Source organism: Rhipicephalus sanguineus, chromosome 4 (genome assembly GCF_013339695.2).
Source record: "Rhipicephalus sanguineus isolate Rsan-2018 chromosome 4, BIME_Rsan_1.4, whole genome shotgun sequence".
Lineage (NCBI taxonomy): Eukaryota > Metazoa > Arthropoda > Arachnida > Ixodida > Ixodidae > Rhipicephalus > Rhipicephalus sanguineus.
In genome coordinates this window covers 88,031,385-88,044,345 of record NC_051179.1, presented here as the reverse complement: position 1 = coordinate 88,044,345, position 12,961 = coordinate 88,031,385, and positions in this window count along the sequence as shown.

Here is a 12,961-nt window from a genome sequence, read left to right as displayed (position 1 = left end):
AAACTGCATACATGTTGTCACCGTAGCTTCAAACTGGTTTGGAAAATGTGTAGATATAGGTATATTCATAATGGCACTGCAATTTTTTCGTTGAAACACTTAGCATTCATAGTCTCGCAGAGGTTAGAATAAGTTGGTCTTTGTGCTGTGAGGCAGCGCTGCTTCCTTGACTTCTCGACCTTGCTCCCTCTGTCAGGGTTGCGTGCTGCGGTTGCCCTTAAAACGAAACAATGATGTTTTTATGTACACCAGGCTGTTGCATGACTATGCTGAACATAATGGACCACACTCAGAACAAGATTGATTATGTTGGTAGAGCGCTCAAGAAACCCTCGCATTGCCTCTCTAAGGTGTGCTGTGTGGAATCAGTTAAAAAAATAACCTCATGATCCAGATGGAGATTCATTTCTATAAAATACATTATGGTTCTTACAATGTCATTTATTGCAGTGCAACGACTTTAAAGGACATAATGATCCTCACAGAACAAGGTTTATGTGCTTTTAAACACTCACCCAAATACAGTAAAAGCTCAATAATTCGGATTTCACGGGTCCGGAAAAAACGTCTGAATTAACCGAATGCCCAATTATCAAGAGTGTCAAGAAAAAATAAACAAGTGACTATTATATTAATACACTTTGATGATGAATGCGCAAATCCAGTACCTATTTTGCACAAGAGTAAAAGCCACAATTCCTGTCATTAGTTTCGTCCACAATGAGACCGTGGCCCAAGACCCCGTGTATTCAGCCGAAACGTTTTCTCTACCCATCCCTTATTACGTTGCTCCGAGAGCAACACCACCACGCCCACGTGATGATCATTTTGTCGTCGAAAAATTGGCCGGCAACGGATCGTTTGTCCGTCGGAATGTAACAAGCAAGTCTTATGTCAACTTGCGGAGTGCCGCTGAAGGTCCTCATTTTCAACAGCTTCCCCTATGTATGAGCTTTGTGACACTGCGCGCGCATAGCGCAAAGTCAAAACAAAGCTAGTATGCTATAAACAAAACAAAGGTGTGATTAAACAATGCATGTGCTTGCTGGGACCAGAGAACACCGCCGAACTATCTGATTTTTTTAAGTGCACACGCATGATTGCATGGTAGGCACTATTGGTTTCACAATTTAGATCTGCTAAAATTACACTTAAACCATTGTAGCGCGGATAGACCCGGACAAAGTGGATGACGGGACACCACGGGCACAATTTTCATCACGGATTTTATGGCATTACCCCACACAATCAGGGAGAGAACATACTGATCCTAAAGCGCATGCGCGCGCATGTTCTCAATTGCATGAAAAAGTCGTGTGTAGATATAGAAGCCAAATAAACTTATAGGCGTGTCGCTGATGCAATCTGTGCGCATTTCGCTTGCAGGGAATTCTCGCTTGACTGCAACAATTCATGTCGGTTCTTTGTTTATTGTCTTTTTTATTTCTGCGTTGTGCTCAAAATTATGGTATACCAACTAGCCCGGACACACATATTGATCCGCCAGCTGAACTGCACAAAAAGTGCTAGCTCTTATTTAAATTAATGAAAATTTTCATGTTACTTGGTGCCTCTTTGAAATCCTCATTAAACAGTGATTAAAATACTTCACACGTCAACCGTTTCATATTGTCACGGGGTCGTGACGTCGACGAAGACAGCAGTCAGCACGTCCGAGATGAAACTGTTTATTTGGCCGAACTTGTGGCCGGGAAACTGATAGTCAAACTACAGCAATATACGCTGTACAATAATAGCGGCGAACGGGGCGTCGACCGTCGATCAACTGACAAGCAGTCAAGCGCGTCGGCTTTTATACAGGCGCTATCGAACTTTCCAGCGATATCGCTGTTGGCGGCGTTATCTCTCGACAAAGCTGGAACATTCTCGTCCGGCGCGTAATCTTAACGGATTGTTCCAAAACAATCGCGAAGCTTCCTACACATCACGGCGAGGCTTGCGCAGCGCGTTGCCCACAGTCTTTGTGGGTGAAGCTTCAACGCATGAAATAAAAGACTCGCGGCAATGCCCCCCTCTGAAAAAGCATCGTCCCGATGCTTAAAAACATAACATGAATACATGCAATACTAAAGAAAACAAATAAAGAAAGCAAACATTAGAGTCCTCAGGTGCGTTAACGAGCATAGTACGGTTTAAGGCGCACCACATGCACGACCTCGGGTCGAGCTCGGCGCCTCTGAGACTTCGTGATGCCGTCGGGGACAACCTCGTAGTCGAATGCGCCGAGACGTCGAAGTACCTTGTACGGTCCGAAGTATCGTCGAAGAAGCTTCTCGCTCAGTCCGCGTCGTCGTATTGGCGTCCAGACCCAGACACGGTCGCCGGGCTGGTATTCCACGAATCGTCGTCGAAGATTGTAGCGACGGCTGTCGGTGTGCTGCTGGGTCTTGATACGCAGGCGGGCGAGCTGTCGTGCTTCTTCGGCGCGCTGTAGGTAGGTGGTCACGTCGATGTTTTCCTCGTCGGTCACGTTTGGTAACATGGCGTCGAGAGTCGTTGCCGGGCTCCGTCCGTAGACCAACTTGTATGGCGTCGTCTGCGTCGTTTCCTGTACGGCCGTGTTGTACGCAAAGGTCACGTACGGAAGGATGGCATCCCACGTCTTGTGTTCGACGTCGACGTACATGGCCAACATGTCGGCGATGGTCTTATTTAGACGCTCGGTGAGGCCGTTGGTCTGTGGGTGGTACGCGGTGGTCCGGCGGTGGCTTGTGTGGCTGTATTCCAACATCGCCTGAGTTAGGTCAGCCGTAAACGCCGTACCTCTGTCGGTGATGAGAACCTCTGGGGCGCCGTGTCGAAGGACGATGCTCTCAACGAAGAACTTGGCTACCTCAGCGGCACTGCCTTTGGGCAGGGCTTTTGTTTCGGCGTAGCGGGTGAGGTAGTCGGTGGCCACGACGATCCATTTATTTCCACAGGTCGACGTTGGGAGCGGCCCCAGGAGGTCCATCCCGATCTGCTGGAATGGTCGCCGAGGAGGCTCGATCGGCTGAAGGAAGCCTGCTGGTCTTGTGGGCGGTGTCTTTGGTCGCTGACAGTCTCTGCACGTCCTTACGTAGCGAGTGACGTCGGCGGCAAGGCGCGGCCAGTAGTACTTTCCTGTACTCGTGCGAGCGTGCGGGAAAGTCCGAGGTGTCCAGCCGTCGGGTCGTCGTGCAGGGCATGCAGGATTCTGGTCGCAGTCCTGAAGCTATAACGACAAGGTAGCTGGTTCGGGCAGGAGAGAAGTTCTTCTTTACGAGGACGTTGTTTTTCAAGGAAAATGATGCCAACCCTCGCCTGAATACTTTTGGGACAACGATGGTCCTGCCTCCAGGTATTTAACTAGACCTCTTCAGCTCAGGGTCGGCTCGCTGTTGTTCGGCTAAGTCGTCGGTACTTATGGCTCCCAAGAAGCTGTCATCATCGTGGTCGTCGGGCGGTGGTGGGTCGACGGGGGCACGAGACAAGCAGTCGGCGTCGGAGTGTTTCTTTCCGGATTTGTACGGTAATGTCGAATTCTTGAAGTCGTAGGCTCCACCGTGCGAGCCGACCTGAAGGGCCCTTCAAGTTAGCTAGCCAACACAATGCATGGTGGTCGCTCACAACTTTGAAGGGCCTGCCGTAGAGGTAGGGGCGAAACTTGGATGTAGCCCAGATGATCGCTAGGCACTCCTTTTCCGTTGTGGAATAGTTCGTTTCTGCATTTGATAGCGACCGGCTAGCATAACTGACGACCCTTTCCTGCCCGGCAGTCTTCTGCACAAGGACTGCGCCGAGTCCTACGCTGCTTGCGTCGGTGTGGATTTCCGTATCGGCGTATTCATCGAAATGCGCTAGTATCGGAGGCATCTGAAGGCGTCGTTTCAGTTCTTCAAATGCTTCGATTTGCGCCGTTTCCCACTTGAATGGCACGTCGGTCTTCGTGAGGTGAGATAGCGGCTCGGCGATTCGTGAAAATTCCTTGACGAAGCGCCTGTAGTAGGCACACAAGCCGAGAAAACGGCGCACGGATTTGGTGTCGCTGGGTGGCGGGAAGGCAGCGATGGCAGCTGTTTTCCGCGGGTCTGGACGAACACCATCCCTGCTGATAGCGTGACCCAAAAACAAGAGCTCCTCGTACGCGAAGCGGCACTTTTCAGGCTTCAAAGTGAGGCCGGAGGTCTTGATTGTTTCAAGTACAGCTCCAAGGCGCCGGAGGTGTTCGTCGAAGCTTGAGGCAAACACAACGACGTCGTCCAAGTACACAAGGCACGTCTGCCACTTCAAGCCAGCCAGCACTGTGTCAATAACACGTTGGAATGTCGCAGGTGCCGAACAAAGACCGAAGGGCATGACCTTGAACTCGAAGAGGCCGTCTGGTGTTATAAAGGCCGTCTTTTCTCGGTCTCTCTCGTCGACTTCGATTTGCCAGTAGCCGGTCTTGAGGTCCATCGACGAAATCACTTTCGCGTTGTCGGAGTCGATCCAGGGGCCGGTCGTCTATCCGTGGAAGAGGGTTACACGTCCTTCTTCGTGATTTTGTTCAGGCGACGATAATCGACGCAGAAACGTAGGGCTCCATCCTTCTTCCTCACTAACACTACGGGAGACGCCCACGGACTCTTGGACGGCTGGATGATGTCATCGCGTAGCATTTCGTCAACTTGCTTCTTAACGGCGTCCCCTTTCTCGCGTCGAAAACCCGGTAGGGACTCTGACGGAGTGGTCGAGCATTTTCTTCCGTTTATGATACGTGTTTAGCAAGGGGCGTTTTGCCGGACCCATGATGACGACGAGAACAGTCCTTATATTTCTTCAGAAAGGCATCGGAGCTGTTGGTGTTGGCGGGCGGGGAAGGCTTGGGTTTACGTCGAAGGATGGCTCAGGCATTGCGGTTGTCGCTGTAGCTTCGTCAGAATCTGAAAAGGCAAACGCATCGCTGACAGCAAAGATTTCTTCGATGAACGCAATCGTCGTGCCCCTGCTCAGGTGTCTGTAGTCTTGGCTGAAATTCGTTAGCATCACGCTTCCTTTCCCTTCATACAGCCGAGCAATGCCTCTTGCGACGCAAATGTCACGGTCTAGCAGCAAACCCTGATCGCTCTCGATGACACTTTCGATGCATCCAGCCGTTTCGGTGCCGACGGGAATTATGATGCTGGATCTAGGAGGAATGGTGACTTGATCCTCGAGCACGTTCAGCGCATGTTGACATGGGTTCGTATCCGGCGGTGTCGCTTTCTCCGACGATAGGGTTATCGACCTGGTTCTTAAGTCGATGACGGCGCCGTGGTCACTTAGGAAGTCCATTCCAAGTATCACATCCCTGGAGCAGTTTTGTAGGATTACAAAGCTCGCAGGATAAGTCCGGTTGTTCATAGTGACTCTCGCCGTGCAGACACCAATAGGCGTTATTAGATGGCCTCCAGCGGTCCGGATCTCGGGGCCTTCCCAAGCAGTCCTAACTTTCTTCAACTTTGCTGCGAACGGCCAATTGATGACGGAATAGTCGGCTCCAATATCGACGAGAGCGGTGACGTTGTGGCCGTCGATCAGAACGTCGAGGTCGCTAGTCCGCCGTCTTGCGTTGCGGTTACGTCGCGGCGTCGGGTCACGGCTACGTCGGTTTGCACCGCTGCTTCGCGTTGCGTCGTCAGGTCTCCTTCCGGTCGCAAAGTTTCGTCTTCAGGACGTCGACGTCGTTCGGCATGCGGCGGGGGCTCGGAACTTCGTCGCGGTGTCGTCGTCGACGGCGGAGATCTTCAGGATTTCGTCGTTCAGCCAACCGCACCTCCACCGGTTGCTGCCCTTAGTTTTCCGAATATGGGCTAGGCGAACCGGCCCCGGTTTGGGCCAGTGTACTGCCGGCGGTGCGATGACATGTAGCGGCCGGGAGACGGTGAGCGGCAAGGTCGTCGTTCTTGCCACTGTGTGCCTGTGAGGTAGTCGCCGATGTCGCGAGGCCGTTCGCCTGGCTACGGGCGCGGCGCGTTGACGGGGAATCCGCGTAGCCCCATCTGACGGTACTGGCAGCGGCGGTACGTGTGGCCGGCCTCCCCGCAGTGGTAGCACAGCGGGCGGTTGTCAGGGGCGCGCCAAACGTCGGTCTTCCTTGGCGCGTAGCGCGGGGCATTGCGCTGGGCGACAGGAGGACGGTAGGGTGTCGGTGGTGGTGGCGGCGGCGGCGTCTGGCGGCGGAACTGCTTGCGGCGACGCGGGCGTCTTGACGTGGACGAGGAGCGGGGGCGTTGCGTCGGGCTGCTGCAGCATAGTTCATTGCTTGCAGCTGCGGCTGCGCTGCATCGGGGGTGCCAGCGACTGCTGGATTTCCTCGCGGACCATGTCGGCGATCGAATCCACTTGAGGCTGCGCTGAAGGCAACAGCTTGCGCAGCTCCTCCCGCACTATCGCTCTGATGGTTTCCCGTAGGTCGTCGGTGCCTACCGAGTGCGCTTCGGTGTGGCCTGTCGACAGGGTTGAGCGGTTGTATTGCTTCGTCCTAATCTCGAGGGATTTTTCAATTGTTGTGGCTTCCTTTAGGAATTCGGTGACAGTTTTCGGTGGGTTCCGCACCAATCCTGCAAAGAGGTCTTGTTCACTCCCCGCATAAGGAAGCGGACCTTTTATCCTTAGGCATGGCAGCATCGGCCAGGCGGAAAAGTCGCGTCATCTCTTCCGTGTAGATAGTGACCGTCTCATTCGGTAGCTGTGCTCTTGTCTCCAGCAAAGCAGCTGCCTTTTCCTTGCGGACGATGCTCGCGAAGGTATTGAGGACGTCGTCCGAAAGAGGTCCCAGGATTGAAGGCTCGATTCATGGTTTTCGAACCACGTTTTCGCGGCGTCTTCTAAGTAGAAGTAGACGTGGCGCAGCTGCTCCTCAGTGTCCCAATAGTTGAAGGTGGCGACTCGCTCGTACGTCTCCAGCCAGCTCTCCGGGTCTTCAAACGACGATCCACGGAAAGTCGGTGGCTCCCTTGGCTGTTGCATCACTACCGTTGTAGGTGGCAGGGGGTCTGTCATCGTCTCGGCGGTCGATGTGACGGTCTTCGGCTGCCTGGCGTTTTCGGGAAGGAGCCCGTACTCTGGTTGTAGTCCCTTCTGCCGGCGGCTGGTTCGAGGATCCGGGTTGTCCTTAGAGTCGTCTTCTTCGCGGCTTGGGCTTGGGTCAGCGCTCCGCGGTGGCGTCCGGATCATGAAGCAGCACCTCCACCAGATGTCACGGGGTCGTGACGTCGACGAAGACAGCAGTCAGCACGTCCGAGATGAAACTGTTTATTTGGCCGAACTTGTGGCCGGGAAACTGATAGTCAAACTACAGCAATACACGCTGTACAATAATAGCGGCGAACGGGGCGTCGACCGTCGATCAACTGACAAGCAGTCAAGCGCGTCGGCTTTTATACAGGCGCTATCGAACTTTCCAGCGATATCGCTGTTGGCGGCGTTATCTCTCGACAAAGCTGGAACATTCTCGTGCGGCGCGTAATCTTAACGGATTGTTCCAAAACAATCGCGAAGCTTCCTACACATCACGGCGAGGCTTGCGCAGCGCATTCCCCACAGTCTTTGTGGGTGAAGCTTCAACGCATGAAATAAAATACTAGCGGCAATATACTATCGTTATTATTTAAAATCTGTTATGGCCGCTCGGAATTTCTGTAGGCAGTTTCACACTTAAGGTGAACATTTTCATTTCGTCATTCCCTCCATCAGAACCTTCATTGGCTTAGCCAAATGGGAGTGTAGTGTCAGATATTGAAAATTCCCCAGTACTTGTCTACTTTTGTACTATCTAATGTGGCTTGATCTAAGTTAGTTGCATGAATCTTGTTCAAAAAGTCAGAGAAATCACAATAAGTTATACCTTTGTGTGAACTCCAGGGTTAGGCTGACCTCCTTGCGGTATTTAGTAGTGAAGGCGAAGTGTGTAAAGAACAACAACCTCAATACCTGGCATCGTGCGGTGGATTTGATCACAGCATTGGTATCAATACAGATGGTAAATGTCCCGGCAGTCAGAAAGTTTTCTCCTGGAACAAAATATTTCCTGTTTAGAAATATTCAGCAATATATTGCAAGTATCCATAGAAATAGCTTTGGCAGTGATGAAAGCGGAGCACGCCACGTCTCCGACGTTAATCTTCACTTGTACTTTCCTGCAATAATAAAAGTTATGAAGTTAATTATGCGATAAGTAGCAATTAAAACTCCTGTACCCTGGAGTTCAAACAAGCATTCGAAGACAATTAAAAAGTTAGGTAATATTTTTATTGAAAAACAGACATTGTAGATGTGATATAAAATGGAAATAAATAAATGTTCTTAATAATAGAAGGTAAATTAAAGCAGCGAACAATTTGAAGAGCAGGCCACTGTCAAATAATCCTCTTACCTCCTGGTAGCTCGAGATGCAGCACCACCTTAGGGCACTATAGCATCAGTGCCAACTTAGTGTGATCCATTATGTGATCCTTAGCGCAGGTAATTTGGGCATCCATGACACACGACCATATAAATCCTTTTGGACTCTGTTTTGTTTACAGGCCTATTTTCGCCCTCGGTATCTCGTAGCCACTAGTTCAGAAAAGGAACTCTCGGAACACTTTTCTGTACTGTTCCAATGGACACTTGATGCAGAATGCATTCATGTTTTTGTGCAGTGCGGCATACTTCAAGGAACGTGGAACAGTCGTCTTGGTGTTGGGACTGCAGACATACATTGCTGAAATAAATAAAAAAAACTGCAATTACCAAAAGAAATAGAAAAGTCTGCTAAACGGTAAGCACTTCTGTAATGCTATAGAAAGAAAGGACGCTAATGCCTGACTGTAACAAACATTTTCCAATTCAGAGAGAATGAATCTTTAACATTAAATGCTATAACTAATTGAAACGTATTCCTAATGCTTTCAAAAAAGCCTTTAAAGGCATGCACATTTGCACGGACGTGAGGCTAAGCATGCTGACAAATAACACCTGAGCACGTGGGCGCGCTCAGTGAACCTCCATTTCAGAAAGTGTTTACGCAAGGAATCAACAATGCATACATGGCTTCAGAACGGCGCAACAAGGAAGACGAAAATACGAAAGATCACACGAACACAAGCGCCGACTCACAACTAAAGTTTGTTCCATATCACAGAGCAGATATATACACACACGTGGCCTCACACAACGTCAAAAACCAAAAAAACAACCAAAACCCAAAGCACGTTAACCATTCAGGTACAAGATTTCTTTATCCTGTAGCGCAATCGAGGGACAGCTGACACAAGACTGTTTTTTATTTTGAATGTTCCATTCCTCGATTACTTCCCGAGTCGTCTTATCATGATGCCTTGAAATGATGCTAGTGAGGCTAAACTGAGGCGCGCAGCCGCACTTCTGACAATGCTGAGAAATGTGCGAAAAACTATCACAACGTAAGTTGGCCGCATGTTCCCTTAATCTCACGTTAACACATCGGCCCGTCTGGCCTACATAAACAGAGCCGCAAGATAACGGCAGACTGTAAACCACATTCGTAGCACAACTGATAGCCGGATTTTTGTGCTTAACACCACAGCCTTCTCTCTTTTCTTTTTCTTTTTTGGCCTCTGCCTGTCTCTCTACACGTTCGCAAATAGCCCCTAATTTGTTTGGTACCGAAAAAACCACTTCCACCCCATATCTACGTGCGACATTTTTCAAACCATGGGACAAAGCATGAACATACGGTACAACGGCCACACATTTCTTCTTTTTCTCATCGATTTGTTCTTTCTTTGCTTCCTTGCCCTCCCCTTGTTTTACTGCTCGAATTAACTTTTCACAAGTACGTGTCAAAACATGATCCGGGAACCCCGCACTTTTTAACCTACCGACCTGTCTTGACACACTGTCATTTATTTTATGAAAGCACGTCTTATTAATAGCTGACCGTAGAACAGAGCCAGCAATGCCATCTTTCACAATTTTTGAATGGCCAGACGAATAGCTCAAAATTTCTTTTTTAGAACGTGGCCAAAACTCCCAACAAATGTGATCATGAGAGGCGGACAACATCAAATCAAGAAACCGCAGCTCGTTCTGCTGAGGAGCCTCATACGTGAATTTTAGACCCTTGCCAACCCTCTTGAAAACGTCAAGTACGTCACCCAAAGTTCTGGAGCTTTTACTTTCATCTACGATTACAAGATAGTCATCAACATACCTAAAATTTTTACACCACACCCACCAAGCTCCTGTTCAATATCTTCATCAACGCAACCCAAAAATATATTGCTCAAAACCGGGGCAATCCTCGACCCGATACAAATACCCTCTCTTTGCAAGTACAGCTTACCCTCAAAACCTATAACAGTGGATCTTAAATAACAGCTTAATAATTCTAGGAAGGAACTGACAGAAACACAGCACTTATTGACAAATTCACACTCATCATTGTACAAATCAAAGCATCTTTGCACACATCCTATCAATTCCCTCTGCGGTATAGAATAATATAAATCTTCTGCATCAATACTAAACATACGGAATTTGCCTGGTTTGCAGTTTTTCAAGTAATGCACAACTACCTCTGAATTAGACACCATGAACGGATCCTGAACGTTTAAGTGGTTTAAGCATTTCTGAAGAAACTGAGACAAGCACAACTGCCAAGAACCTTTTTCCGAAACTATCGTTTTGAGCGGCAAAGCGTCTTTATGTGTCTTTACAGTGAAAAAAACCTTCAAGTGCAAACTTTTTGCCTTCCTCACACTAGAGGCTACTTTTTCAATACCATTAGCTTCCAACAATTCAACAGCCTTCTTCTTAACCCCCTCCAATTTGACAGACACCGCTTTAAAGTTCTTGTTTATAGCCACAAAGGCTTTGTCAAAAAACATGCTTTCAGGTAACACAACAAAAAAGCCTTCCTTGTCCGAGACAAGCGCTCTAAGATCACGTTTAACCAGGAAATCAACCACGGGCTTAGTATTAACTTTTCTACGGCGACTTTTTCCTGAATTGGCAATAAGATCAACACTTTCATCGATGAACCGAGGTCTGACATCTTCTGGCACAAGTCGAGCAACCGACCTGGAAACTGTCACCTTTTCTGCCGGGGACAGCGAAGGCTCCGTAGCAAACTTAGGGCCTTTTTTCAGAACTTCTAAAATGGATTCCGGAACAGTCTCACCCCCAAGCACCAGGACTTCTTTTTCTGGACCAGGATGTCTTCTCCTGGAAGGTAGACCCGGACGGGCAGCATTCCATAATTGGTCGGCTGTTCTGTCGGCGATAATGCACCATTCTCGATACCGTCGGTACCCTGGCCCAGTCTCTGTGTCACCGCACGCCACACGAAGGAAATCCTTGAACAGGCGGCTTTGATGCCACCACTCGGAAATGGCGATCTTGGTAACCCTCCTGATATGACCTCTTGAAGGCACGTAGAAACCACACAACGACTGAACCTCGGGAGGGCATATGTTGTATCGGGCGTGCCAAGAAAGCACTCGTGCCTTGCACATACATATGGCGATGAGTGAAGCCACGTATGCTGGGTTAGAAAGATTAACTTTGTTAAACAAGTAAGAGCCCGATGTACTAGAAATCACGTTGAGTAGCACTGACAATTGGGCGAGTTGGTACAGATGCATGGCTTCAGAACGGCGCAACAAGGAAGACGAAAATACGAAAGATCACACGAACACAAGCGCCGACTCACAACTAAAGTTTATTCCATATCACAGAGCAGATATATACACACACGTGGCCTCACACAACGTCAAAAACCAAAAAAACAACCAAAACCCAAAGCACGTTAACCATTCAGGTACAAGATTTCTTTATCCTGTAGCGCAATCGAGGGACAGCTGACACAAGACTGTTTTTTATTTTGAATGTTCCATGCCTCGATTACTTCCCGAGTCGTCTTATCATGATGCCTTGAAATGATGCTAGTGAGGCTAAACTGAGGCGCGCAGCCGCACTTCTGACAATGCTGAGAAATGTGCGAAAAACTATCACAACGTAAGTTGGCCGCATGTTCCCTTAATCTCACGTTAACACATCGGCCCGTCTGGCCTACATAAACAGAGCCGCAAGATAACGGCAGACTGTAAACCACATTCGTAGCACAACTGATAGCCGGATTTTTGTGCTTAACACCACAGCCTTCTCTCTTTTCTTTTTCTTTTTTGGCCTCTGCCTGTCTCTCTACACGTTCGCAAATAGCCCCTAATTTGTTTGGTACCGAAAAAACCACTTCCACCCCATATCTACGTGCGACATTTTTCAAACCATGGGACAAAGCATGAACATACGGTACAACGGCCACACATTTCTTCTTTTTCTCATCGATTTGTTCTTTCTTTGCTTCCTTGCCCTCCCCTTGTTTTACTGCTCGAATTAACTTTTCACAAGTACGTGTCAAAACATGATCCGGGAACCCCGCACTTTTTAACCTACCGACCTGTCTTGACACACTGTCATTTATTTTATGAAAGCACGTCTTATTAATAGCTGACCGTAGAACAGAGCCAGCAATGCCATCTTTCACAATTTTTTGAATGGCCAGACGAATAGCTCAAAATTTCTTTTTTAGAACGTGGCCAAAACTCCCAACAAATGTGATCATGAGAGGCGGACAACATCAAATCAAGAAACCGCAGCTCGTTCTGCTGAGGAGCCTCATACGTGAATTTTAGACCCTTGCCTACCCTCTTGAAAACGTCAAGTACGTCACCCAAAGTTCTGGAGCTTTTACTTTCATCTACGATTACAAGATAGTCATCAACATACCTAAACATACCTTTTTTAGGTATGTTGATGACTCGCTTGTAATCGTAGATGAAAGTAAAAGCTCCAGAACTTTGGGTGACGTACTTGACGTTTTCAAGAGGGTTGGCAAGGGTCTAAAATTCACGTATGAGGCTCCTCAGCAGAACGAGCTGCGGTTTCTTGATTTGATGTTGTCCGCCTCTCATGATCACATTTGTTGGGAGTTTTG